Consider the following 16,873-nt stretch of genomic DNA (forward strand, 5'->3'; position numbering starts at 1 on the left):
AAAATTGCAAGGTCTAGCTGACTAGATGCTTAAAAGTACAAAACTCACTAGGCCCAGAGCCTACGGCCACACCACACTGATTGCGCCCGATCTCGTCTGATCTCGGAAGCTAAGCAGTGTCGGGCCTCGTTAGTACCTGGATGGGAGACCGCCTGGGAATACCAGGTGCTGTAGGCTTTTTTGTGCTCCAAGTTCAGGAAGTGAGCCATTTCTCAATTGCCTTTCAAAACTGCAAGGTCTAGCTGACTAGATGCTTAAAAGTACAAAACTCACTAGGCCCAGAGCCTACGGCCACACCACACTGATTGCGCCCGATCTCGTCTGATCTCGGAAGCTAAGCAGTGTCAGGCCTAGTTAGTACCTGGATGGGAGACCACCTGGGAATACCAGGTGCTGTAGGCTTTTTTGTGCTCCAAGTTCAGGAAGTGAGCCATTTCACAATTGCCTTTCAAAACTGCAAGGTCTAGCCGACTAGATGCTTAAAAGTACAAAACTCACTAGGCCCAGAGCCTACGGCCACACCACACTGAATGCGCCCGATCTCGGAAGCTAAGCAGGGTCAGGCCTAGTTAGTACCTGGATGGGAGACTGCCTGGGAATACCAGGTGCTGTAGGCTTTTTTGTGCTCCATGATTAGTAATTGCGCAACTTCTCAATTATTTTTCAAATTTGGTATGTTTCCAAAATAATTGTATCCCGTTTTATAGCGGAAATGTTGGACAACATCATGAGGGCTGGAGCTACCTTTTTACATAGAATTAGCATACAGGTAGTGTGTTCATGGGTAATAAATCGACTTTCACATGTAATGCAGTACAGAGAATATTGAGTCCTTCAAGAGGCATGAAAGAAAACCATTATTGTGTTGATTGTTCTCTCCACCTCCCTGCAACAGACACAGGATGGATGAATTAAAGTTATCCTACCAGACATAGGAGTCCTGAATGGGCCCACCAGTCTTATATATCTCGCCTGATCGAGCCTGATCGAGCGATGAGCGTGGTATCATGTTGCAAGTGGCTGCATGGCTTAGCTTACTAAATGCAAATGCATAAGAGTAATATTCTTAGCATTCCTAGAGCCTACGGCCACACCACACTGAATGCACCCGATCTCGACTGATCTCGGAAGTTAAGCAGTGTCAGGCCTAGTTAGTACCTGGATGGGAGACCGCCTGGGAATACCAGGTGCTGTAGGCTTTTTTGTGCTCCAAGTTCAGGAAGTGAGCCCTTTCTCAATTGCCTTTTAAAACTGCAAGGTCTAGCCGACTAGATGCTTAAAAGTACAAAACTCACTAGGCCCAGAGCCTACGGCCACACCACACTGAATGCGCCCGATCTCGGAAGCTAAGCAGGGTCAGGCCTAGTTAGTACCTGGATGGGAGACTGCCTGGGAATACCAGGTGCTGTAGGCTTTTTTGTGCTCCATGATTAGTAATTGCGCAACTTCTCAATTATTTTTCAAATTTGGTATGTTTCCAAAATAATTGTATCCCGTTTTATAGCGGAAATGTTGGACAACATCATGAGGGCTGGAGCTACCTTTTTACATAGAATTAGCATACAGGTAGTGTGTTCATGGGTAATAAATCGACTTTCACATGTAATGCAGTACAGAGAATATTGAGTCCTTCAAGAGGCATGAAAGAAAACCATTATTGTGTTGATTGTTCTCTCCACCTCCCTGCAACAGACACAGGATGGATGAATTAAAGTTATCCTACCAGACATAGGAGTCCTGAATGGGCCCACCAGTCTTATATATCTCGCCTGATCGAGCCTGATCGAGCGATGAGCGTGGTATCATGTTGCAAGTGGCTGCATGGCTTAGCTTACTAAATGCAAATGCATAAGAGTAATATTCTTAGCATTCCTAGAGCCTACGGCCACACCACACTGAATGCACCCGATCTCGTCTGATCTCGGAAGTTAAGCAGTGTCAGGCCTAGTTAGTACCTGGATGGGAGACCGCCTGGGAATACCAGGTGCTGTAGGCTTTTTTGTGCTCCAAGTTCAGGAAGTGAGCCCTTTCTCAATTGCCTTTTAAAACTGCAAGGTCTAGCCGACTAGATGCTTAAAAGTACAACACTCACTAGGCCCAGAGCCTACGGCCACACCACACTGAATGCGCCCGATCTCGTCTGATCTCGGAAGCTAAGCAGTGTCGGGCCTAGTTAGTACCTGGATGGGAGACCACCTGGGAATACCAGGTGCTGTAGGCTTTTTTGTGCTCCAAGTTCAGGAAGTGAGCCATTTCACAATTGCCTTTCAAAACTGCAAGGTCTAGCCGACTAGATGCTTAAAAGTACAAACTCACTAGGCCCAGAGCCTACGGCCACACCACACTGAATGCGCCCGATCTCGGTAGCTAAGCAGGGTCGGGCCTAGTTAGTACCTGGATGGGAGACCGCCTGGGAATACCAGGTGCTGTAGGCTTTTTTGTGCTCCAAGTTCAGGAAGTGAGCCATTTCTCAATTGCCTTTCAAAATTGCAAGGTCTAGCTGACTAGATGCTTAAAAGTACAAAACTCACTAGGCCCAGAGCCTACGGCCACACCACACTGATTGCGCCCGATCTCGTCTGATCTCGGAAGCTAAGCAGTGTCGGGCCTCGTTAGTACCTGGATGGGAGACCGCCTGGGAATACCAGGTGCTGTAGGCTTTTTTGTGCTCCAAGTTCAGGAAGTGAGCCATTTCTCAATTGCCTTTCAAAACTGCAAGGTCTAGCTGACTAGATGCTTAAAAGTACAAAACTCACTAGGCCCAGAGCCTACGGCCACACCACACTGATTGCGCCCGATCTCGTCTGATCTCGGAAGCTAAGCAGTGTCAGGCCTAGTTAGTACCTGGATGGGAGACCACCTGGGAATACCAGGTGCTGTAGGCTTTTTTGTGCTCCAAGTTCAGGAAGTGAGCCATTTCACAATTGCCTTTCAAAACTGCAAGGTCTAGCCGACTAGATGCTTAAAAGTACAAAACTCACTAGGCCCAGAGCCTACGGCCACACCACACTGAATGCGCCCGATCTCGGAAGCTAAGCAGGGTCAGGCCTAGTTAGTACCTGGATGGGAGACTGCCTGGGAATACCAGGTGCTGTAGGCTTTTTTGTGCTCCATGATTAGTAATTGCGCAACTTCTCAATTATTTTTCAAATTTGGTATGTTTCCAAAATAATTGTATCCCGTTTTATAGCGGAAATGTTGGACAACATCATGAGGGCTGGAGCTACCTTTTTACATAGAATTAGCATACAGGTAGTGTGTTCATGGGTAATAAATCGACTTTCACATGTAATGCAGTACAGAGAATATTGAGTCCTTCAAGAGGCATGAAAGAAAACCATTATTGTGTTGATTGTTCTCTCCACCTCCCTGCAACAGACACAGGATGGATGAATTAAAGTTATCCTACCAGACATAGGAGTCCTGAATGGGCCCACCAGTCTTATATATCTCGCCTGATCGAGCCTGATCGAGCGATGAGCGTGGTATCATGTTGCAAGTGGCTGCATGGCTTAGCTTACTAAATGCAAATGCATAAGAGTAATATTCTTAGCATTCCTAGAGCCTACGGCCACACCACACTGAATGCACCCGATCTCGACTGATCTCGGAAGTTAAGCAGTGTCAGGCCTAGTTAGTACCTGGATGGGAGACCGCCTGGGAATACCAGGTGCTGTAGGCTTTTTTGTGCTCCAAGTTCAGGAAGTGAGCCCTTTCTCAATTGCCTTTTAAAACTGCAAGGTCTAGCCGACTAGATGCTTAAAAGTACAAAACTCACTAGGCCCAGAGCCTACGGCCACACCACACTGAATGTGCCCGATCTCGGAAGCTAAGCAGGGTCAGGCCTAGTTAGTACCTGGATGGGAGACTGCCTGGGAATACCAGGTGCTGTAGGCTTTTTTGTGCTCCATGATTAGTAATTGCGCAACTTCTCAATTATTTTTCAAATTTGGTATGTTTCCAAAATAATTGTATCCCGTTTTATAGCGGAAATGTTGGACAACATCATGAGGGCTGGAGCTACCTTTTTACATAGAATTAGCATACAGGTAGTGTGTTCATGGGTAATAAATCGACTTTCACATGTAATGCAGTACAGAGAATATTGAGTCCTTCAAGAGGCATGAAAGAAAACCATTATTGTGTTGATTGTTCTCTCCACCTCCCTGCAACAGACACAGGATGGATGAATTAAAGTTATCCTACCAGACATAGGAGTCCTGAATGGGCCCACCAGTCTTATATATCTCGCCTGATCGAGCCTGATCGAGCGATGAGCGTGGTATCATGTTGCAAGTGGCTGCATGGCTTAGCTTACTAAATGCAAATGCATAAGAGTAATATTCTTAGCATTCCTAGAGCCTACGGCCACACCACACTGAATGCACCCGATCTCGTCTGATCTCGGAAGTTAAGCAGTGTCAGGCCTAGTTAGTACCTGGATGGGAGACCGCCTGGGAATACCAGGTGCTGTAGGCTTTTTTGTGCTCCAAGTTCAGGAAGTGAGCCCTTTCTCAATTGCCTTTTAAAACTGCAAGGTCTAGCCGACTAGATGCTTAAAAGTACAACACTCACTAGGCCCAGAGCCTACGGCCACACCACACTGAATGCGCCCGATCTCGTCTGATCTCGGAAGCTAAGCAGTGTCGGGCCTAGTTAGTACCTGGATGGGAGACCACCTGGGAATACCAGGTGCTGTAGGCTTTTTTGTGCTCCAAGTTCAGGAAGTGAGCCATTTCACAATTGCCTTTCAAAACTGCAAGGTCTAGCCGACTAGATGCTTAAAAGTACAAACTCACTAGGCCCAGAGCCTACGGCCACACCACACTGAATGCGCCCGATCTCGGTAGCTAAGCAGGGTCGGGCCTAGTTAGTACCTGGATGGGAGACCGCCTGGGAATACCAGGTGCTGTAGGCTTTTTTGTGCTCCAAGTTCAGGAAGTGAGCCATTTCTCAATTGCCTTTCAAAATTGCAAGGTCTAGCTGACTAGATGCTTAAAAGTACAAAACTCACTAGGCCCAGAGCCTACGGCCACACCACACTGATTGCGCCCGATCTCGTCTGATCTCGGAAGCTAAGCAGTGTCGGGCCTCGTTAGTACCTGGATGGGAGACCGCCTGGGAATACCAGGTGCTGTAGGCTTTTTTGTGCTCCAAGTTCAGGAAGTGAGCCATTTCTCAATTGCCTTTCAAAACTGCAAGGTCTAGCTGACTAGATGCTTAAAAGTACAAAACTCACTAGGCCCAGAGCCTACGGCCACACCACACTGATTGCGCCCGATCTCGTCTGATCTCGGAAGCTAAGCAGTGTCGGGCCTAGTTAGTACCTGGATGGGAGACCACCTGGGAATACCAGGTGCTGTAGGCTTTTTTGTGCTCCAAGTTCAGGAAGTGAGCCATTTCACAATTGCCTTTCAAAACTGCAAGGTCTAGCCGACTAGATGCTTAAAAGTACAAAACTCACTAGGCCCAGAGCCTACGGCCACACCACACTGAATGCGCCCGATCTCGGAAGCTAAGCAGGGTCAGGCCTAGTTAGTACCTGGATGGGAGACTGCCTGGGAATACCAGGTGCTGTAGGCTTTTTTGTGCTCCATGATTAGTAATTGCGCAACTTCTCAATTATTTTTCAAATTTGGTATGTTTCCAAAATAATTGTATCCCGTTTTATAGCGGAAATGTTGGACAACATCATGAGGGCTGGAGCTACCTTTTTACATAGAATTAGCATACAGGTAGTGTGTTCATGGGTAATAAATCGACTTTCACATGTAATGCAGTACAGAGAATATTGAGTCCTTCAAGAGGCATGAAAGAAAACCATTATTGTGTTGATTGTTCTCTCCACCTCCCTGCAACAGACACAGGATGGATGAATTAAAGTTATCCTACCAGACATAGGAGTCCTGAATGGGCCCACCAGTCTTATATATCTCGCCTGATCGAGCCTGATCGAGCGATGAGCGTGGTATCATGTTGCAAGTGGCTGCATGGCTTAGCTTACTAAATGCAAATGCATAAGAGTAATATTCTTAGCATTCCTAGAGCCTACGGCCACACCACACTGAATGCACCCGATCTCGACTGATCTCGGAAGTTAAGCAGTGTCAGGCCTAGTTAGTACCTGGATGGGAGACCGCCTGGGAATACCAGGTGCTGTAGGCTTTTTTGTGCTCCAAGTTCAGGAAGTGAGCCCTTTCTCAATTGCCTTTTAAAACTGCAAGGTCTAGCCGACTAGATGCTTAAAAGTACAAAACTCACTAGGCCCAGAGCCTACGGCCACACCACACTGAATGTGCCCGATCTCGGAAGCTAAGCAGGGTCAGGCCTAGTTAGTACCTGGATGGGAGACTGCCTGGGAATACCAGGTGCTGTAGGCTTTTTTGTGCTCCATGATTAGTAATTGCGCAACTTCTCAATTATTTTTCAAATTTGGTATGTTTCCAAAATAATTGTATCCCGTTTTATAGCGGAAATGTTGGACAACATCATGAGGGCTGGAGCTACCTTTTTACATAGAATTAGCATACAGGTAGTGTGTTCATGGGTAATAAATCGACTTTCACATGTAATGCAGTACAGAGAATATTGAGTCCTTCAAGAGGCATGAAAGAAAACCATTATTGTGTTGATTGTTCTCTCCACCTCCCTGCAACAGACACAGGATGGATGAATTAAAGTTATCCTACCAGACATAGGAGTAATGAATGGGCCCACCAGTCTTATATATCTCGCCTGATCGAGCCTGATCGAGCGATGAGCGTGGTATCATGTTGCAAGTGGCTGCATGGCTTAGCTTACTAAATGCAAATGCATAAGAGTAATATTCTTAGCATTCCTAGAGCCTACGGCCACACCACACTGAATGCACCCGATCTCGACTGATCTCAGAAGTTAAGCAGTGTCAGGCCTAGTTAGTACCTGGATGGGAGACCGCCTGGGAATACCAGGTGCTGTAGGCTTTTTTGTGCTCCAAGTTCAGGAAGTGAGCCCTTTCTCAATTGCCTTTTAAAACTGCAAGGTCTAGCCGACTAGATGCTTAAAAGTACAAAACTCACTAGGCCCAGAGCCTACGGCCACACCACACTGAATGTGCCTGATCTCGTCTGATCTCAGAAGCTAAGCAGTGTCGGGCCTAGTTAGTACCTGGATGGAAGACCGCCTGGGAATACCAGGTGCTGTAGGCTTTTTTGTACTCCAAGTTCAGGAAGTGAGCCATTTCTCAATTGCCTTTCAAAACTGCAAGGTCTAGCCGACTAGATGCTTAAAAGTACAAAACTCACAAGAACCAGAGCCTACGGCCACACCACACTGAATGCGCCCGATCTCGTCTGATCTCGGAAGCTAAGCAGTGTCGGGCCTCGTTAGTACCTGGATGGGAGACCGCCTGGGAATACCAGGTGCTGTAGGCTTTTTTGTGCTCCAAGTTCAGGAAGTGAGCCATTTCTCAATTGCCTTTCAAAATTGCAAGGTCTAGCTGACTAGATGCTTAAAAGTACAAAACTCACTAGGCCCAGAGCCTACGGCCACACCACACTGATTGCGCCCGATCTCGTCTGATCTCGGAAGCTAAGCAGTGTCGGGCCTCGTTAGTACCTGGATGGGAGACCGCCTGGGAATACCAGGTGCTGTAGGCTTTTTTGTGCTCCAAGTTCAGGAAGTGAGCCATTTCTCAATTGCCTTTCAAAACTGCAAGGTCTAGCTGACTAGATGCTTAAAAGTACAAAACTCACTAGGCCCAGAGCCTACGGCCACACCACACTGATTGCGCCCGATCTTGTCTGATCTCGGAAGCTAAGCAGTGTTGGGCCTAGTTAGTACCTGGATGGGAGACCACCTGGAAATACCAGGTGCTGTAGGCTTTTTTGTGCTCCAAGTTCAGGAAGTGAGCCATTTCACAATTGCCTTTCAAAACTGCAAGGTCTAGCCGACTAGATGCTTAAAAGTACAAAACTCACTAGGCCCAGAGCCTACGGCCACACCACACTGAATGCGCCCGATCTCGGAAGCTAAGCAGGGTCAGGCCTAGTTAGTACCTGGATGGGAGACTGCCTGGGAATACCAGGTGCTGTAGGCTTTTTTGTGCTCCATGATTAGTAATTGCGCAACTTCTCAATTATTTTTCAAATTTGGTATGTTTCCAAAATAATTGTATCCCGTTTTATAGCGGAAATGTTGGACAACATCATGAGGGCTGGAGCTACCTTTTTACATAGAATTAGCATACAGGTAGTGTGTTCATGGGTAATAAATCGACTTTCACATGTAATGCAGTACAGAGAATATTGAGTCCTTCAAGAGGCATGAAAGAAAACCATTATTGTGTTGATTGTTCTCTCCACCTCCCTGCAACAGACACAGGATGGATGAATTAAAGTTATCCTACCAGACATAGGAGTCCTGAATGGGCCCACCAGTCTTATATATCTCGCCTGATCGAGCCTGATCGAGCGATGAGCGTGGTATCATGTTGCAAGTGGCTGCATGGCTTAGCTTACTAAATGCAAATGCATAAGAGTAATATTCTTAGCATTCCTAGAGCCTACGGCCACACCACACTGAATGCACCCGATCTCGACTGATCTCGGAAGTTAAGCAGTGTCAGGCCTAGTTAGTACCTGGATGGGAGACCGCCTGGGAATACCAGGTGCTGTAGGCTTTTTTGTGCTCCAAGTTCAGGAAGTGAGCCCTTTCTCAATTGCCTTTTAAAACTGCAAGGTCTAGCCGACTAGATGCTTAAAAGTACAACACTCACTAGGCCCAGAGCCTACGGCCACACCACACTGAATGCGCCCGATCTCGTCTGATCTCGGAAGCTAAGCAGTGTCGGGCCTAGTTAGTACCTGGATGGGAGACCACCTGGGAATACCAGGTGCTGTAGGCTTTTTTGTGCTCCAAGTTCAGGAAGTGAGCCATTTCACAATTGCCTTTCAAAACTGCAAGGTCTAGCCGACTAGATGCTTAAAAGTACAAACTCACTAGGCCCAGAGCCTACGGCCACACCACACTGAATGCGCCCGATCTCGGTAGCTAAGCAGGGTCGGGCCTAGTTAGTACCTGGATGGGAGACCGCCTGGGAATACCAGGTGCTGTAGGCTTTTTTGTGCTCCAAGTTCAGGAAGTGAGCCATTTCTCAATTGCCTTTCAAAATTGCAAGGTCTAGCTGACTAGATGCTTAAAAGTACAAAACTCACTAGGCCCAGAGCCTACGGCCACACCACACTGATTGCGCCCGATCTCGTCTGATCTCGGAAGCTAAGCAGTGTCGGGCCTCGTTAGTACCTGGATGGGAGACCGCCTGGGAATACCAGGTGCTGTAGGCTTTTTTGTGCTCCAAGTTCAGGAAGTGAGCCATTTCTCAATTGCCTTTCAAAACTGCAAGGTCTAGCTGACTAGATGCTTAAAAGTACAAAACTCACTAGGACCAGAGCCTACGGCCACACCACACTGATTGCGCCCGATCTCGTCTGATCTCGGAAGCTAAGCAGTGTCGGGCCTAGTTAGTACCTGGATGGGAGACCACCTGGGAATACCAGGTGCTGTAGGCTTTTTTGTGCTCCAAGTTCAGGAAGTGAGCCATTTCACAATTGCCTTTCAAAACTGCAAGGTCTAGCCGACTAGATGCTTAAAAGTACAAAACTCACTAGGCCCAGAGCCTACGGCCACACCACACTGAATGCGCCCGATCTCGGAAGCTAAGCAGGGTCAGGCCTAGTTAGTACCTGGATGGGAGACTGCCTGGGAATACCAGGTGCTGTAGGCTTTTTTGTGCTCCATGATTAGTAATTGCGCAACTTCTCAATTATTTTTCAAATTTGGTATGTTTCCAAAATAATTGTATCCCGTTTTATAGCGGAAATGTTGGACAACATCATGAGGGCTGGAGCTACCTTTTTACATAGAATTAGCATACAGGTAGTGTGTTCATGGGTAATAAATCGACTTTCACATGTAATGCAGTACAGAGAATATTGAGTCCTTCAAGAGGCATGAAAGAAAACCATTATTGTGTTGATTGTTCTCTCCACCTCCCTGCAACAGACACAGGATGGATGAATTAAAGTTATCCTACCAGACATAGGAGTCCTGAATGGGCCCACCAGTCTTATATATCTCGCCTGATCGAGCCTGATCGAGCGATGAGCGTGGTATCATGTTGCAAGTGGCTGCATGGCTTAGCTTACTAAATGCAAATGCATAAGAGTAATATTCTTAGCATTCCTAGAGCCTACGGCCACACCACACTGAATGCACCCGATCTCGACTGATCTCGGAAGTTAAGCAGTGTCAGGCCTAGTTAGTACCTGGATGGGAGACCGCCTGGGAATACCAGGTGCTGTAGGCTTTTTTGTGCTCCAAGTTCAGGAAGTGAGCCCTTTCTCAATTGCCTTTTAAAACTGCAAGGTCTAGCCGACTAGATGCTTAAAAGTACAAAACTCACTAGGCCCAGAGCCTACGGCCACACCACACTGAATGTGCCCGATCTCGGAAGCTAAGCAGGGTCAGGCCTAGTTAGTACCTGGATGGGAGACTGCCTGGGAATACCAGGTGCTGTAGGCTTTTTTGTGCTCCATGATTAGTAATTGCGCAACTTCTCAATTATTTTTCAAATTTGGTATGTTTCCAAAATAATTGTATCCCGTTTTATAGCGGAAATGTTGGACAACATCATGAGGGCTGGAGCTACCTTTTTACATAGAATTAGCATACAGGTAGTGTGTTCATGGGTAATAAATCGACTTTCACATGTAATGCAGTACAGAGAATATTGAGTCCTTCAAGAGGCATGAAAGAAAACCATTATTGTGTTGATTGTTCTCTCCACCTCCCTGCAACAGACACAGGATGGATGAATTAAAGTTATCCTACCAGACATAGGAGTCCTGAATGGGCCCACCAGTCTTATATATCTCGCCTGATCGAGCCTGATCGAGCGATGAGCGTGGTATCATGTTGCAAGTGGCTGCATGGCTTAGCTTACTAAATGCAAATGCATAAGAGTAATATTCTTAGCATTCCTAGAGCCTACGGCCACACCACACTGAATGCACCCGATCTCGTCTGATCTCGGAAGTTAAGCAGTGTCAGGCCTAGTTAGTACCTGGATGGGAGACCGCCTGGGAATACCAGGTGCTGTAGGCTTTTTTGTGCTCCAAGTTCAGGAAGTGAGCCCTTTCTCAATTGCCTTTTAAAACTGCAAGGTCTAGCCGACTAGATGCTTAAAAGTACAACACTCACTAGGCCCAGAGCCTACGGCCACACCACACTGAATGCGCCCGATCTCGTCTGATCTCGGAAGCTAAGCAGTGTCGGGCCTAGTTAGTACCTGGATGGGAGACCACCTGGGAATACCAGGTGCTGTAGGCTTTTTTGTGCTCCAAGTTCAGGAAGTGAGCCATTTCACAATTGCCTTTCAAAACTGCAAGGTCTAGCCGACTAGATGCTTAAAAGTACAAACTCACTAGGCCCAGAGCCTACGGCCACACCACACTGAATGCGCCCGATCTCGGTAGCTAAGCAGGGTCGGGCCTAGTTAGTACCTGGATGGGAGACCGCCTGGGAATACCAGGTGCTGTAGGCTTTTTTGTGCTCCAAGTTCAGGAAGTGAGCCATTTCTCAATTGCCTTTCAAAATTGCAAGGTCTAGCTGACTAGATGCTTAAAAGTACAAAACTCACTAGGCCCAGAGCCTACGGCCACACCACACTGATTGCGCCCGATCTCGTCTGATCTCGGAAGCTAAGCAGTGTCGGGCCTCGTTAGTACCTGGATGGGAGACCGCCTGGGAATACCAGGTGCTGTAGGCTTTTTTGTGCTCCAAGTTCAGGAAGTGAGCCATTTCTCAATTGCCTTTCAAAACTGCAAGGTCTAGCTGACTAGATGCTTAAAAGTACAAAACTCACTAGGCCCAGAGCCTACGGCCACACCACACTGATTGCGCCCGATCTCGTCTGATCTCGGAAGCTAAGCAGTGTCGGGCCTAGTTAGTACCTGGATGGGAGACCACCTGGGAATACCAGGTGCTGTAGGCTTTTTTGTGCTCCAAGTTCAGGAAGTGAGCCATTTCACAATTGCCTTTCAAAACTGCAAGGTCTAGCCGACTAGATGCTTAAAAGTACAAAACTCACTAGGCCCAGAGCCTACGGCCACACCACACTGAATGCGCCCGATCTCGGAAGCTAAGCAGGGTCAGGCCTAGTTAGTACCTGGATGGGAGACTGCCTGGGAATACCAGGTGCTGTAGGCTTTTTTGTGCTCCATGATTAGTAATTGCGCAACTTCTCAATTATTTTTCAAATTTGGTATGTTTCCAAAATAATTGTATCCCGTTTTATAGCGGAAATGTTGGACAACATCATGAGGGCTGGAGCTACCGTTTTACATAGAATTAGCATACAGGTAGTGTGTTCATGGGTAATAAATCGACTTTCACATGTAATGCAGTACAGAGAATATTGAGTCCTTCAAGAGGCATGAAAGAAAACCATTATTGTGTTGATTGTTCTCTCCACCTCCCTGCAACAGACACAGGATGGATGAATTAAAGTTATCCTACCAGACATAGGAGTCCTGAATGGGCCCACCAGTCTTATATATCTCGCCTGATCGAGCCTGATCGAGCGATGAGCGTGGTATCATGTTGCAAGTGGCTGCATGGCTTAGCTTACTAAATGCAAATGCATAAGAGTAATATTCTTAGCATTCCTAGAGCCTACGGCCACACCACACTGAATGCACCCGATCTCGACTGATCTCGGAAGTTAAGCAGTGTCAGGCCTAGTTAGTACCTGGATGGGAGACCGCCTGGGAATACCAGGTGCTGTAGGCTTTTTTGTGCTCCAAGTTCAGGAAGTGAGCCCTTTCTCAATTGCCTTTTAAAACTGCAAGGTCTAGCCGACTAGATGCTTAAAAGTACAAAACTCACTAGGCCCAGAGCCTACGGCCACACCACACTGAATGTGCCCGATCTCGGAAGCTAAGCAGGGTCAGGCCTAGTTAGTACCTGGATGGGAGACTGCCTGGGAATACCAGGTGCTGTAGGCTTTTTTGTGCTCCATGATTAGTAATTGCGCAACTTCTCAATTATTTTTCAAATTTGGTATGTTTCCAAAATAATTGTATCCCGTTTTATAGCGGAAATGTTGGACAACATCATGAGGGCTGGAGCTACCTTTTTACATAGAATTAGCATACAGGTAGTGTGTTCATGGGTAATAAATCGACTTTCACATGTAATGCAGTACAGAGAATATTGAGTCCTTCAAGAGGCATGAAAGAAAACCATTATTGTGTTGATTGTTCTCTCCACCTCCCTGCAACAGACACAGGATGGATGAATTAAAGTTATCCTACCAGACATAGGAGTCCTGAATGGGCCCACCAGTCTTATATATCTCGCCTGATCGAGCCTGATCGAGCGATGAGCGTGGTATCATGTTGCAAGTGGCTGCATGGCTTAGCTTACTAAATGCAAATGCATAAGAGTAATATTCTTAGCATTCCTAGAGCCTACGGCCACACCACACTGAATGCACCCGATCTCGTCTGATCTCGGAAGTTAAGCAGTGTCAGGCCTAGTTAGTACCTGGATGGGAGACCGCCTGGGAATACCAGGTGCTGTAGGCTTTTTTGTGCTCCAAGTTCAGGAAGTGAGCCCTTTCTCAATTGCCTTTTAAAACTGCAAGGTCTAGCCGACTAGATGCTTAAAAGTACAACACTCACTAGGCCCAGAGCCTACGGCCACACCACACTGAATGCGCCCGATCTCGTCTGATCTCGGAAGCTAAGCAGTGTCGGGCCTAGTTAGTACCTGGATGGGAGACCGCCTGGGAATACCAGGTGCTGTAGGCTTTTTTGTGCTCCAAGTTCAGGAAGTGAGCCATTTCTCAATTGCCTTTCAAAATTGCAAGGTCTAGCTGACTAGATGCTTAAAAGTACAAAACTCACTAGGCCCAGAGCCTACGGCCACACCACACTGATTGCGCCCGATCTCGTCTGATCTCGGAAGCTAAGCAGTGTCGGGCCTCGTTAGTACCTGGATGGGAGACCGCCTGGGAATACCAGGTGCTGTAGGCTTTTTTGTGCTCCAAGTTCAGGAAGTGAGCCATTTCTCAATTGCCTTTCAAAACTGCAAGGTCTAGCTGACTAGATGCTTAAAAGTACAAAACTCACTAGGCCCAGAGCCTACGGCCACACCACACTGATTGCGCCCGATCTCGTCTGATCTCGGAAGCTAAGCAGTGTCGGGCCTAGTTAGTACCTGGATGGGAGACCACCTGGGAATACCAGGTGCTGTAGGCTTTTTTGTGCTCCAAGTTCAGGAAGTGAGCCATTTCACAATTGCCTTTCAAAACTGCAAGGTCTAGCCGACTAGATGCTTAAAAGTACAAAACTCACTAGGCCCAGAGCCTACGGCCACACCACACTGAATGCGCCCGATCTCGGAAGCTAAGCAGGGTCAGGCCTAGTTAGTACCTGGATGGGAGACTGCCTGGGAATACCAGGTGCTGTAGGCTTTTTTGTGCTCCATGATTAGTAATTGCGCAACTTCTCAATTATTTTTCAAATTTGGTATGTTTCCAAAATAATTGTATCCCGTTTTATAGCGGAAATGTTGGACAACATCATGAGGGCTGGAGCTACCTTTTTACATAGAATTAGCATACAGGTAGTGTGTTCATGGGTAATAAATCGACTTTCACATGTAATGCAGTACAGAGAATATTGAGTCCTTCAAGAGGCATGAAAGAAAACCATTATTGTGTTGATTGTTCTCTCCACCTCCCTGCAACAGACACAGGATGGATGAATTAAAGTTATCCTACCAGACATAGGAGTCCTGAATGGGCCCACCAGTCTTATATATCTCGCCTGATCGAGCCTGATCGAGCGATGAGCGTGGTATCATGTTGCAAGTGGCTGCATGGCTTAGCTTACTAAATGCAAATGCATAAGAGTAATATTCTTAGCATTCCTAGAGCCTACTGCCACACCACACTGAATGCACCCGATCTCGACTGATCTCGGAAGTTAAGCAGTGTCAGGCCTAGTTAGTACCTGGATGGGAGACCGCCTGGGAATACCAGGTGCTGTAGGCTTTTTTGTGCTCCAAGTTCAGGAAGTGAGCCCTTTCTCAATTGCCTTTTAAAACTGCAAGGTCTAGCCGACTAGATGCTTAAAAGTACAAAACTCACTAGGCCCAGAGCCTACGGCCACACCACACTGAATGTGCCCGATCTCGGAAGCTAAGCAGGGTCAGGCCTAGTTAGTACCTGGATGGGAGACTGCCTGGGAATACCAGGTGCTGTAGGCTTTTTTGTGCTCCATGATTAGTAATTGCGCAACTTCTCAATTATTTTTCAAATTTGGTATGTTTCCAAAATAATTGTATCCCGTTTTATAGCGGAAATGTTGGACAACATCATGAGGGCTGGAGCTACCTTTTTACATAGAATTAGCATACAGGTAGTGTGTTCATGGGTAATAAATCGACTTTCACATGTAATGCAGTACAGAGAATATTGAGTCCTTCAAGAGGCATGAAAGAAAACCATTATTGTGTTGATTGTTCTCTCCACCTCCCTGCAACAGACACAGGATGGATGAATTAAAGTTATCCTACCAGACATAGGAGTAATGAATGGGCCCACCAGTCTTATATATCTCGCCTGATCGAGCCTGATCGAGCGATGAGCGTGGTATCATGTTGCAAGTGGCTGCATGGCTTAGCTTACTAAATGCAAATGCATAAGAGTAATATTCTTAGCATTCCTAGAGCCTACGGCCACACCACACTGAATGCACCCGATCTCGACTGATCTCAGAAGTTAAGCAGTGTCAGGCCTAGTTAGTACCTGGATGGGAGACCGCCTGGGAATACCAGGTGCTGTAGGCTTTTTTGTGCTCCAAGTTCAGGAAGTGAGCCCTTTCTCAATTGCCTTTTAAAACTGCAAGGTCTAGCCGACTAGATGCTTAAAAGTACAAAACTCACTAGGCCCAGAGCCTACGGCCACACCACACTGAATGTGCCTGATCTCGTCTGATCTCAGAAGCTAAGCAGTGTCGGGCCTAGTTAGTACCTGGATGGAAGACCGCCTGGGAATACCAGGTGCTGTAGGCTTTTTTGTACTCCAAGTTCAGGAAGTGAGCCATTTCTCAATTGCCTTTCAAAACTGCAAGGTCTAGCCGACTAGATGCTTAAAAGTACAAAACTCACAAGAACCAGAGCCTACGGCCACACCACACTGAATGCGCCCGATCTCGTCTGATCTCGGAAGCTAAGCAGTGTCGGGCCTCGTTAGTACCTGGATGGGAGACCGCCTGGGAATACCAGGTGCTGTAGGCTTTTTTGTGCTCCAAGTTCAGGAAGTGAGCCATTTCTCAATTGCCTTTCAAAATTGCAAGGTCTAGCTGACTAGATGCTTAAAAGTACAAAACTCACTAGGCCCAGAGCCTACGGCCACACCACACTGATTGCGCCCGATCTCGTCTGATCTCGGAAGCTAAGCAGTGTCGGGCCTCGTTAGTACCTGGATGGGAGACCGCCTGGGAATACCAGGTGCTGTAGGCTTTTTTGTGCTCCAAGTTCAGGAAGTGAGCCATTTCTCAATTGCCTTTCAAAACTGCAAGGTCTAGCTGACTAGATGCTTAAAAGTACAAAACTCACTAGGCCCAGAGCCTACGGCCACACCACACTGATTGCGCCCGATCTTGTCTGATCTCGGAAGCTAAGCAGTGTTGGGCCTAGTTAGTACCTGGATGGGAGACCACCTGGAAATACCAGGTGCTGTAGGCTTTTTTGTGCTCCAAGTTCAGGAAGTGAGCCATTTCACAATTGCCTTTCAAAACTGCAAGGTCTAGCCGACTAGATGCTT

The 16,873-nt window shown here is 47.1% G+C and overlaps 38 non-coding genes and 17 pseudogenes across 38 annotated transcripts; all 55 read left to right on the forward strand.

The window, feature by feature from the left end:
- Positions 1–58: 58 nt before the first annotated feature.
- On the forward strand, positions 59–177 carry LOC138536991 (5S ribosomal RNA). Its single transcript, XR_011285144.1, has one exon. It is a non-coding gene; the product is annotated as a 5S ribosomal RNA (ribosomal RNA).
- Positions 178–283: 106 nt separating this feature from the next.
- On the forward strand, positions 284–402 carry LOC138539132 (5S ribosomal RNA). The gene has a single exon (XR_011287209.1). It is a non-coding gene; the product is annotated as a 5S ribosomal RNA (ribosomal RNA).
- Positions 403–508: 106 nt separating this feature from the next.
- LOC138545021 (5S ribosomal RNA) lies at positions 509–617 on the forward strand (annotated as a pseudogene).
- Positions 618–1,080: 463 nt separating this feature from the next.
- On the forward strand, positions 1,081–1,199 carry LOC138538487 (5S ribosomal RNA). The gene has a single exon (XR_011286584.1). It is a non-coding gene; the product is annotated as a 5S ribosomal RNA (ribosomal RNA).
- A 106-nt stretch (positions 1,200–1,305) lies between these two features.
- LOC138545022 (5S ribosomal RNA) lies at positions 1,306–1,414 on the forward strand (annotated as a pseudogene).
- A 463-nt stretch (positions 1,415–1,877) lies between these two features.
- On the forward strand, positions 1,878–1,996 carry LOC138548919 (5S ribosomal RNA). Its single transcript, XR_011292711.1, has one exon. It is a non-coding gene; the product is annotated as a 5S ribosomal RNA (ribosomal RNA).
- A 106-nt stretch (positions 1,997–2,102) lies between these two features.
- On the forward strand, positions 2,103–2,221 carry LOC138548381 (5S ribosomal RNA). Its single transcript, XR_011292185.1, has one exon. It is a non-coding gene; the product is annotated as a 5S ribosomal RNA (ribosomal RNA).
- Positions 2,222–2,326: 105 nt separating this feature from the next.
- On the forward strand, positions 2,327–2,435 carry LOC138543089 (5S ribosomal RNA; annotated as a pseudogene).
- A 106-nt stretch (positions 2,436–2,541) lies between these two features.
- On the forward strand, positions 2,542–2,660 carry LOC138536992 (5S ribosomal RNA). Its single transcript, XR_011285145.1, has one exon. It is a non-coding gene; the product is annotated as a 5S ribosomal RNA (ribosomal RNA).
- A 106-nt stretch (positions 2,661–2,766) lies between these two features.
- Positions 2,767–2,885, forward strand: LOC138539133 (5S ribosomal RNA). Its single transcript, XR_011287210.1, has one exon. It is a non-coding gene; the product is annotated as a 5S ribosomal RNA (ribosomal RNA).
- A 106-nt stretch (positions 2,886–2,991) lies between these two features.
- On the forward strand, positions 2,992–3,100 carry LOC138545023 (5S ribosomal RNA; annotated as a pseudogene).
- Positions 3,101–3,563: 463 nt separating this feature from the next.
- On the forward strand, positions 3,564–3,682 carry LOC138538488 (5S ribosomal RNA). The gene has a single exon (XR_011286585.1). It is a non-coding gene; the product is annotated as a 5S ribosomal RNA (ribosomal RNA).
- Positions 3,683–3,788: 106 nt separating this feature from the next.
- On the forward strand, positions 3,789–3,897 carry LOC138546210 (5S ribosomal RNA; annotated as a pseudogene).
- Positions 3,898–4,360: 463 nt separating this feature from the next.
- Positions 4,361–4,479, forward strand: LOC138548921 (5S ribosomal RNA). Its single transcript, XR_011292712.1, has one exon. It is a non-coding gene; the product is annotated as a 5S ribosomal RNA (ribosomal RNA).
- A 106-nt stretch (positions 4,480–4,585) lies between these two features.
- Positions 4,586–4,704, forward strand: LOC138548392 (5S ribosomal RNA). The gene has a single exon (XR_011292196.1). It is a non-coding gene; the product is annotated as a 5S ribosomal RNA (ribosomal RNA).
- Positions 4,705–4,809: 105 nt separating this feature from the next.
- On the forward strand, positions 4,810–4,918 carry LOC138543090 (5S ribosomal RNA; annotated as a pseudogene).
- A 106-nt stretch (positions 4,919–5,024) lies between these two features.
- Positions 5,025–5,143, forward strand: LOC138536993 (5S ribosomal RNA). The gene has a single exon (XR_011285146.1). It is a non-coding gene; the product is annotated as a 5S ribosomal RNA (ribosomal RNA).
- A 106-nt stretch (positions 5,144–5,249) lies between these two features.
- Positions 5,250–5,368, forward strand: LOC138547743 (5S ribosomal RNA). The gene has a single exon (XR_011291573.1). It is a non-coding gene; the product is annotated as a 5S ribosomal RNA (ribosomal RNA).
- Positions 5,369–5,474: 106 nt separating this feature from the next.
- Positions 5,475–5,583, forward strand: LOC138545025 (5S ribosomal RNA; annotated as a pseudogene).
- A 463-nt stretch (positions 5,584–6,046) lies between these two features.
- Positions 6,047–6,165, forward strand: LOC138538489 (5S ribosomal RNA). The gene has a single exon (XR_011286587.1). It is a non-coding gene; the product is annotated as a 5S ribosomal RNA (ribosomal RNA).
- A 106-nt stretch (positions 6,166–6,271) lies between these two features.
- Positions 6,272–6,380, forward strand: LOC138546212 (5S ribosomal RNA; annotated as a pseudogene).
- A 463-nt stretch (positions 6,381–6,843) lies between these two features.
- Positions 6,844–6,962, forward strand: LOC138542191 (5S ribosomal RNA). The gene has a single exon (XR_011290178.1). It is a non-coding gene; the product is annotated as a 5S ribosomal RNA (ribosomal RNA).
- Positions 6,963–7,068: 106 nt separating this feature from the next.
- Positions 7,069–7,187, forward strand: LOC138539729 (5S ribosomal RNA). Its single transcript, XR_011287794.1, has one exon. It is a non-coding gene; the product is annotated as a 5S ribosomal RNA (ribosomal RNA).
- A 106-nt stretch (positions 7,188–7,293) lies between these two features.
- LOC138550059 (5S ribosomal RNA) lies at positions 7,294–7,412 on the forward strand. Its single transcript, XR_011293823.1, has one exon. It is a non-coding gene; the product is annotated as a 5S ribosomal RNA (ribosomal RNA).
- Positions 7,413–7,518: 106 nt separating this feature from the next.
- On the forward strand, positions 7,519–7,637 carry LOC138536994 (5S ribosomal RNA). Its single transcript, XR_011285147.1, has one exon. It is a non-coding gene; the product is annotated as a 5S ribosomal RNA (ribosomal RNA).
- Positions 7,638–7,743: 106 nt separating this feature from the next.
- Positions 7,744–7,862, forward strand: LOC138541622 (5S ribosomal RNA). The gene has a single exon (XR_011289624.1). It is a non-coding gene; the product is annotated as a 5S ribosomal RNA (ribosomal RNA).
- Positions 7,863–7,968: 106 nt separating this feature from the next.
- Positions 7,969–8,077, forward strand: LOC138545026 (5S ribosomal RNA; annotated as a pseudogene).
- A 463-nt stretch (positions 8,078–8,540) lies between these two features.
- On the forward strand, positions 8,541–8,659 carry LOC138538490 (5S ribosomal RNA). The gene has a single exon (XR_011286588.1). It is a non-coding gene; the product is annotated as a 5S ribosomal RNA (ribosomal RNA).
- A 106-nt stretch (positions 8,660–8,765) lies between these two features.
- On the forward strand, positions 8,766–8,884 carry LOC138548403 (5S ribosomal RNA). The gene has a single exon (XR_011292207.1). It is a non-coding gene; the product is annotated as a 5S ribosomal RNA (ribosomal RNA).
- A 105-nt stretch (positions 8,885–8,989) lies between these two features.
- Positions 8,990–9,098, forward strand: LOC138543091 (5S ribosomal RNA; annotated as a pseudogene).
- Positions 9,099–9,204: 106 nt separating this feature from the next.
- On the forward strand, positions 9,205–9,323 carry LOC138536995 (5S ribosomal RNA). Its single transcript, XR_011285148.1, has one exon. It is a non-coding gene; the product is annotated as a 5S ribosomal RNA (ribosomal RNA).
- Positions 9,324–9,429: 106 nt separating this feature from the next.
- Positions 9,430–9,548, forward strand: LOC138547744 (5S ribosomal RNA). The gene has a single exon (XR_011291574.1). It is a non-coding gene; the product is annotated as a 5S ribosomal RNA (ribosomal RNA).
- A 106-nt stretch (positions 9,549–9,654) lies between these two features.
- Positions 9,655–9,763, forward strand: LOC138545027 (5S ribosomal RNA; annotated as a pseudogene).
- Positions 9,764–10,226: 463 nt separating this feature from the next.
- LOC138538491 (5S ribosomal RNA) lies at positions 10,227–10,345 on the forward strand. The gene has a single exon (XR_011286589.1). It is a non-coding gene; the product is annotated as a 5S ribosomal RNA (ribosomal RNA).
- Positions 10,346–10,451: 106 nt separating this feature from the next.
- Positions 10,452–10,560, forward strand: LOC138546213 (5S ribosomal RNA; annotated as a pseudogene).
- Positions 10,561–11,023: 463 nt separating this feature from the next.
- LOC138548922 (5S ribosomal RNA) lies at positions 11,024–11,142 on the forward strand. Its single transcript, XR_011292713.1, has one exon. It is a non-coding gene; the product is annotated as a 5S ribosomal RNA (ribosomal RNA).
- A 106-nt stretch (positions 11,143–11,248) lies between these two features.
- LOC138548415 (5S ribosomal RNA) lies at positions 11,249–11,367 on the forward strand. The gene has a single exon (XR_011292218.1). It is a non-coding gene; the product is annotated as a 5S ribosomal RNA (ribosomal RNA).
- A 105-nt stretch (positions 11,368–11,472) lies between these two features.
- On the forward strand, positions 11,473–11,581 carry LOC138543092 (5S ribosomal RNA; annotated as a pseudogene).
- Positions 11,582–11,687: 106 nt separating this feature from the next.
- LOC138536996 (5S ribosomal RNA) lies at positions 11,688–11,806 on the forward strand. The gene has a single exon (XR_011285149.1). It is a non-coding gene; the product is annotated as a 5S ribosomal RNA (ribosomal RNA).
- A 106-nt stretch (positions 11,807–11,912) lies between these two features.
- Positions 11,913–12,031, forward strand: LOC138547745 (5S ribosomal RNA). The gene has a single exon (XR_011291575.1). It is a non-coding gene; the product is annotated as a 5S ribosomal RNA (ribosomal RNA).
- A 106-nt stretch (positions 12,032–12,137) lies between these two features.
- On the forward strand, positions 12,138–12,246 carry LOC138545028 (5S ribosomal RNA; annotated as a pseudogene).
- A 463-nt stretch (positions 12,247–12,709) lies between these two features.
- LOC138538493 (5S ribosomal RNA) lies at positions 12,710–12,828 on the forward strand. The gene has a single exon (XR_011286591.1). It is a non-coding gene; the product is annotated as a 5S ribosomal RNA (ribosomal RNA).
- A 106-nt stretch (positions 12,829–12,934) lies between these two features.
- Positions 12,935–13,043, forward strand: LOC138546215 (5S ribosomal RNA; annotated as a pseudogene).
- Positions 13,044–13,506: 463 nt separating this feature from the next.
- LOC138548923 (5S ribosomal RNA) lies at positions 13,507–13,625 on the forward strand. Its single transcript, XR_011292714.1, has one exon. It is a non-coding gene; the product is annotated as a 5S ribosomal RNA (ribosomal RNA).
- Positions 13,626–13,731: 106 nt separating this feature from the next.
- LOC138537266 (5S ribosomal RNA) lies at positions 13,732–13,850 on the forward strand. Its single transcript, XR_011285408.1, has one exon. It is a non-coding gene; the product is annotated as a 5S ribosomal RNA (ribosomal RNA).
- Positions 13,851–13,956: 106 nt separating this feature from the next.
- On the forward strand, positions 13,957–14,075 carry LOC138536997 (5S ribosomal RNA). The gene has a single exon (XR_011285150.1). It is a non-coding gene; the product is annotated as a 5S ribosomal RNA (ribosomal RNA).
- A 106-nt stretch (positions 14,076–14,181) lies between these two features.
- LOC138547746 (5S ribosomal RNA) lies at positions 14,182–14,300 on the forward strand. Its single transcript, XR_011291576.1, has one exon. It is a non-coding gene; the product is annotated as a 5S ribosomal RNA (ribosomal RNA).
- Positions 14,301–14,406: 106 nt separating this feature from the next.
- On the forward strand, positions 14,407–14,515 carry LOC138545029 (5S ribosomal RNA; annotated as a pseudogene).
- Positions 14,516–14,978: 463 nt separating this feature from the next.
- On the forward strand, positions 14,979–15,097 carry LOC138541844 (5S ribosomal RNA). Its single transcript, XR_011289840.1, has one exon. It is a non-coding gene; the product is annotated as a 5S ribosomal RNA (ribosomal RNA).
- Positions 15,098–15,203: 106 nt separating this feature from the next.
- Positions 15,204–15,312, forward strand: LOC138546216 (5S ribosomal RNA; annotated as a pseudogene).
- A 463-nt stretch (positions 15,313–15,775) lies between these two features.
- Positions 15,776–15,894, forward strand: LOC138542192 (5S ribosomal RNA). The gene has a single exon (XR_011290179.1). It is a non-coding gene; the product is annotated as a 5S ribosomal RNA (ribosomal RNA).
- A 106-nt stretch (positions 15,895–16,000) lies between these two features.
- LOC138539731 (5S ribosomal RNA) lies at positions 16,001–16,119 on the forward strand. Its single transcript, XR_011287796.1, has one exon. It is a non-coding gene; the product is annotated as a 5S ribosomal RNA (ribosomal RNA).
- A 106-nt stretch (positions 16,120–16,225) lies between these two features.
- LOC138550060 (5S ribosomal RNA) lies at positions 16,226–16,344 on the forward strand. Its single transcript, XR_011293824.1, has one exon. It is a non-coding gene; the product is annotated as a 5S ribosomal RNA (ribosomal RNA).
- Positions 16,345–16,450: 106 nt separating this feature from the next.
- On the forward strand, positions 16,451–16,569 carry LOC138536999 (5S ribosomal RNA). The gene has a single exon (XR_011285152.1). It is a non-coding gene; the product is annotated as a 5S ribosomal RNA (ribosomal RNA).
- A 106-nt stretch (positions 16,570–16,675) lies between these two features.
- LOC138541623 (5S ribosomal RNA) lies at positions 16,676–16,794 on the forward strand. Its single transcript, XR_011289625.1, has one exon. It is a non-coding gene; the product is annotated as a 5S ribosomal RNA (ribosomal RNA).
- The last annotated feature ends 79 nt before the right edge of the window (positions 16,795–16,873 follow it).

This window comes from Ambystoma mexicanum, unplaced genomic scaffold, assembly GCF_040938575.1.
Source record: "Ambystoma mexicanum isolate Mex_15411 unplaced genomic scaffold, UKY_AmexF1_1 Mex_scaf10, whole genome shotgun sequence".
Lineage (NCBI taxonomy): Eukaryota > Metazoa > Chordata > Amphibia > Caudata > Ambystomatidae > Ambystoma > Ambystoma mexicanum.